Source organism: Tamandua tetradactyla, chromosome 11 (assembly GCF_023851605.1).
Source record: "Tamandua tetradactyla isolate mTamTet1 chromosome 11, mTamTet1.pri, whole genome shotgun sequence".
In the NCBI taxonomy this organism is placed as follows: Eukaryota; Metazoa; Chordata; class Mammalia; order Pilosa; family Myrmecophagidae; genus Tamandua; species Tamandua tetradactyla.
The window spans coordinates 71652802-71658739 of NC_135337.1; the positions used below are offsets into that span (position 1 = coordinate 71652802).

A 5938-nucleotide genomic window follows, 5' to 3' on the forward strand; every position below is an offset into this window, starting at 1 on the left:
GGAGAGGCCAAGAGAAACTGGGCCGCAGGGGAGGGGCCGTTTCCGCCGTGCGCCTCCCGCCCTGGGCAGCTGCCACCCCCTTGGATCACCAACAACGGGCTTGGGGGTCCCGCCTGGCCCCTTCCCCGAGCAGAGCGCCCACTCCCAGTCCACACCCAGCTGGACGTGCAGGGGAAACACCCAGCCTGGGGACGGGATGTGTGCAGACCATTGTTCCCCAGACTGAGCCCTGCAGAGTCACAAACAAGAGAGTTGGCAGGGAAACTCACAAGCTGGCGCTCAGCAGGGCGGCCTGCCAGAGCTGCGACGCCAAAAGGTCAGGGAAGCGGGTGAGAATGCACGGCTCCAGGCCGCTGCCCAAAGACCCAAGACGCCCAGAAATGACATGGAGCGCAATGACTGCTGCCCTGGTCGGCTCTTTTCTTTATTTTGGCTGCATGGAGGGAAGTTTCATGACTTGTTTTTCAGCCCTGACAAAGACAAACTGATTCTAAAGCAGGAAAGGTAACTGAGAAAGAGGGAAGGGGGTTAAAAAAAAAGACACATTGTGCTTTCCAAAATTCACTATGCTAGTGAAATCCACATCTGATGCCCTGAGGTTTCGAAGGGGCGTGCACTGCGGGACTGGAGGTGTCTGCCAGGTCTCCGGAATCTTCCTGGCAGGGTAGGGAGAACGGAAGTGGGCTGAGGAAAGGGTCTCGTACGGTGAAAAACCCAGAGGCACCCAGGTTGTGGCTGAGTGCATCGTAGGTTAATGAGAGCCCACTGAGGACTTCTATTTTGGGTTGATTTTAACTATTCTGATTGGTATACACACATGCATCATGCTAGATGCTTTTTTTTCTTATTATTTTCAAAGTTGATGATGAGAATCAATCTAAACCTAAGAATCACCATCACACACCATCCAGTCATTTTATGTTTATTTCGGTACAAGATTTAATTTGTAAAATTACAAAAGTGTGGGATATTTTTTTAAATTAATGAAGAGACAGCTCTGGCAGCATACTCTGAGCCACTCCATTATTTATCTTCTTTATGGCGCTTGTGTCTGGCTGGACGTGTTTGGGCGTTTTCTTCGTGTTTGGTAGCTCACGTTTGGTAGGATGCATCCTTCTTGTGGGAAGGGACTTTGGCTCCAACACCCAGGAAGGTGTCTCCACAGGGTGGCGGGGAGAAGAGGGAAATTCAAGAAGGAGAAAGGTAAGATGAGGAGGAAGGGGGCTGCTTGGGTAAGGTACTCAAGGTGAAGCACCAGGTTGGAGATGAGCCTATGAGATGCAGTTTGTAGGGGCACAAGGATGAGGTTCCATGTCTGTTCTGTGTCAAGTGAAAGACCCGGGTTCAGGTCCCAAAGTCGCCCTTCGCTACCTCCGCGTTTACGGCGCGCCCTCCATGGAGTGGGGCAGGGGGCGAACCTCTCGGAACGGGAGCACCGCATGGCACAGACCACGCCGGCCAACTGCTCGGCGGCAAGGCCAAGTCAACCCATCCCGACGCCTGCTGTTACTTACACAATCTCCACGAGCATGTCATTCCCTAAGAATGTTAGTAAAGATCCTCACTGTGTATAAACACAAAGGAAGCCTGCTTTGTTGAAAATGAAGAGGTTTGTCTCTCCGTGAGAGATGAAACGTTCACATCATTTTCAAGGGTTCCCTTCTGGTCGCCCTGGGAAGCCAGCCATTCAGGGCAGCTCACTAATGCACTGTCATTCAAACACAGGCAGTGGCAAAAATGACATCATGGAAATTTTCTCTTAAACCTAACAAATATGGGAGAAGATAACCCCCCAAAGACACAGAATGCTAAAACAAACACAATAAATGATAGAAGAGTTAAATAAAGATGCACATTTTCCGAGGTTCGTAGTAAAAGCAGTGAGCGGGTGAAACCCATGAAATAGGCTCACTTTGAATGGCTGGGCGCCTTTCCTGGAGCAAGAGGAATGTAGGAGGGAGGGAGGAAATCAGAGGAAACAGGGAATTCATGGAGCAATTGTAAACAGCCTCTCCCAGGCGGGGTGTAATACAAGGGGATTGCTGAATATATTTATATTCATAATGGTATAAAGAGAAACACAGAAAAAGCTAATCAGAGAAAGTTAAGCAAAGACCCATTTTTCTGAAATGGATAAATTAAGTCCTGTGCACCCACACACTCCGATTTCCCTCCTTCCGAGTCTCTTCCCTGTTACCAGCCAATGCAGAGTGGGCCCTGTCCAAGGATGCATAGGAGGAGAAAACATTCACATTCTAGAATCTCTTCCTTTATCATTTCTATTTGGGGATATGATTTATAATACCCATTATTTATTAGTACAATAGTGTCTCTGTGTAATTGAAAAATAATAAATTAGGAGTAGCCTGCTCAAAATTTTTTCTCAATAGGATATATTTGGACTAGAGATTTACAGGACAACAAAGGAGGTGAGAAGCAATGGTGCAAGTCTAGATGGGGACCTAAGAAAGAATTTTATATGCTACTCATATAGGAAAGAACTTTTAAAATAAAAAGAATTTTTTAAATAAAGCATATTTGCTTACAGTTGCAGATTGTTCAACGTTGATTATTAAATGAAATAAAGTTCTAAAGGTCATTTGTAGACTTAAAGCTTCATTTGCATTTAGCATAAGTTCTAATTTTATCTACTTCTGACACTGCTCATTTACAGCATATATATGTGTATGTATATATATATATATTCAGAGATACACATTGACAGAATTTTATTAGTGAAGCATTTGTCTTCAGATCCTTGTTTAAAAGAAAAAGAAATCGTAATTTTGTTTATCTGTGTGTGCATGTATGCTTAAGAATAGCTTTCTTTGAAGAAGCTCAAACCCTGTCGGTTTCCTAAGCAAAGATGAAGGAATTGATATCACTTATTTCATCTTCGGTTTCCTCTGAGTACCTGAGCTCCTCAAGGCCTGGCCAGTGAGGTGGAAGCTGGTGAACAGAGCCCCATAAAAATAAGCATCATCACCCCTGGTCCAGCCCACAGCTGAAAAATTCCAGCCCCACAGCCCCTAACACCTCCCATCTGCTCCCCTGGGCAGAGCCGGGGGCCTTATCACCTGGGGTCTCACATGCGCTTTCAACAGGAGAGAACAGTAAACCACAGCACCACATGCAGCCACCCCGGGCAAGGCCTGCCAGCGGCCCAGGTCTGGATACGCCCAAATCCCCAGGGGGTGCTTGGGGTTGGCACAGCTGCTCAGTTTCTAGCCCCCTCTGCCCAGCAAAGGGCTTGAGCTCCCTAAATGCTATGTAAGTGTCATCAGAACCCTCCCTGCCGAGTGAAGCGAGGGTCCCATTTACACATGACACTAGGCAGCAAGAGAAAAGGTTGAGCCATTTCCCCAAGGCCATTAGCAAGATGTGCAGAGGGTGGTGACAGCCGGGCTATCCAGCTGCCAATGTCCGGGCCAGCTGGTGCTTGGGCTCTGGCGGCACCTCGGGGCTGCACTGGCGAGCTCGTACCCCCACCTGGGTCCACAGCCTGTGCCGGGACCCAGGGCACAGGGCCGCTGAGGGTCCACAGCCTGTGCCGGGACCCGGGGCGCAGGGCTGCTGAGGTGTGGTGCTCCTCGCTGTCCTCTGAGATTTAGGATGCAGCCTAACGCCCGAGGCCTCTGCCTGGTCACCGCTGCTCAGCGACTGGGTAAAGGCCTGTGGGGTCTGAACGAGCTCAGTGTCCACTGCAAGTTGCCATTTACCCAGGAGGGTCACGGGCGCCAGGACACAGGATGAGCCTGCGTAACCTTGAGACAAGAGCAAGGAGACTGCCAACCAGAAGTCAACATAACACATGCCCTGAAGCAGGTCACTTGAGAACGACCAATTGGAGGAGGACAGAGCAAGGGGGGGAGAGAGGAGAGGAGAAAGGGATGGACAAGGAGATGTTCCCAGCTGAGAGGGAAAAGCCCCAAGCCCACGTCCGCTCTGAGGTCTGCCGTGGTCTGTCAGTGCGTTACCTTCCCACTTACTGATACTCTGCAGCGGTTCTCGTGACCCCTAGTTCTATGTGTTGAACAGGCCAGGTGGTAGCACCAGATTACTTAGGTGCTCCTTTGGAGGACTTGCCACCCCTATGACCATGCCAGCCAATTCCTTACAATGCATCTCTTTCCGCATATCCCCACCTCCTGCAGGTTCTGCTTCTCTGGAGAAGGCTGAAGGATACAGCTCACAAGGCAAAGTCCCGAATTGACGGTCTTAAGATTTTTCAAACCAAAACCTGAGGATGTGGTCTGATGTGGGAACGGAACCTCTGACACGTGTGAGCAGAGCCCCACTTGGGGACTCAGGGCAGCCTCCTCAGTGCAGCCCCATCACTGACTGGTCCCACGGCTGAGTCTTGCACTCCGAGCCTCGGTGTGCACACATCTAAACCAGGGGTGCCTGGAAGAGATGACCTTGTGGGCGCTCCTGGCTCTTTGACTTTTTCCTTTAGAATCAAGATCTCCCAAAGAGTACTTTCATAAATTTCGAAGAATCCATCAGCTAAATGCTGCAGTAGGTCTGGCACAGAACCCTCTTACCTGGATACCAAACGTCTACCTGGTTACAGAGTTCAGGAACACAGAGCACATAACGCTCAGTCCCACGAAGAGTTTCTAATGCCATGGAGCCAGTGCCTGGGGAGGTGCAGAATTAAACTGCTACTCCCACTGATGATATTCATGGAGTATCTAATTGGAATTTCAACAATTATCCACTCTCCTTTAGCATTTAATCATTGACACTTTTAAAAGTATCATCATAGGCAATCATTTTCCGTTAGTTATTCTTTCTCAATGTCCCTGTCATCTGGTATTACTGCTAGTCCATTTGCTCAGATGACCAAGCCAGTGCAAGAAAAAAAATACATGATATGCAGAGCCAATGACAGAAATTAGAGGCAAAAAAAAAAAAAATCACTGTGACATGATCCCAAATCGGAGCTAAGAACTTAGGAGTCTAAAACCAAGAGAGGTTCTCCCTTGTCTGCTGTGCTCTCAGTTCCCAGAGAGGCAAACAGCACCACTATGGGGCTACGAATGGCCTCCCAGGGGAGCAGCAGGCATGCATGAACCCACACACTTGCACACATGCATGTGTACACACTTGTATGGATGCACTCACGCACTCACACACATGTGCACACATGCACACCCGTGTGGATGCACCCACACACTCGCACACAGGCACACTCATGTGGACACACCCACACAGTGCACACGCACACATTTGCTTGCTTGCATACCTGCACATGTGCACACTCATGTACACTCGCACACGTGCACGCACACACACACACATCCCTAACAAAGGCTGGCTCTTCTCTGACTTCAGCCTCAGTGCTGAGGCTCCCCAAGGGCAGCCGTGTGTCTCGCCCTCCTGCATGCTGAGGCCCTCCTGGGAAGTCCAAATGGCCCCTAGGAGGAACTTGCAGGTGTAGAGTGCTGACAACTTTTCAAAGATTTCCTTAGGTGCTCTCCCACTTTGTTCTAACAGTGATCCAGTGAATTTAGAGGACGGCATGCTCTTCATTTGTCAGCAAAGCAAATTGTGGAGCAGCGGCTTGCAGAGGCCAGCCCAGAAAACACGCCATCCCTGCTCAGCCCTCCAAAGCATCCACGCTCACCTCTGCTGCTTTTAGCACACGAGGCGCCTTCTCACCAACTGAGAAGGCGCCTTCCCACCATCAAATTTGGGTCCAAATAAAAATTGCCCACTACTTATTTATTTTTTAATTTATTTATTTAAACGAGGATGTGTTTATTCAGATGAAACTGAGCTACAGAGAGCACAAGAGTAATTAGGGGCCGGGGTAGAGAACGAAAGGATTCCACATGAAAAAGAAGTGGCTTTTGGTGGACCCGCGTGGAAGTTGCTGTGCTCACGTTTGCACTTTTGAGCCGGCACCCGAGACCGAGGACTGAGGCCAATGCTG

The 5938-nt window shown here is 49.2% G+C and overlaps 1 long non-coding RNA gene across 1 annotated transcript; it reads left to right on the plus strand.

Moving 5' to 3' along the window:
- Nucleotides 1–287: 287 nt before the first annotated feature.
- Nucleotides 288–5666, plus strand: LOC143649572 (uncharacterized). The gene is made up of 3 exons (XR_013159117.1): nucleotides 288–504; nucleotides 4155–4282; nucleotides 5500–5666. It is a non-coding gene; the product is annotated as an uncharacterized LOC143649572 (long non-coding RNA).
- The last annotated feature ends 272 nt before the right edge of the window (nucleotides 5667–5938 follow it).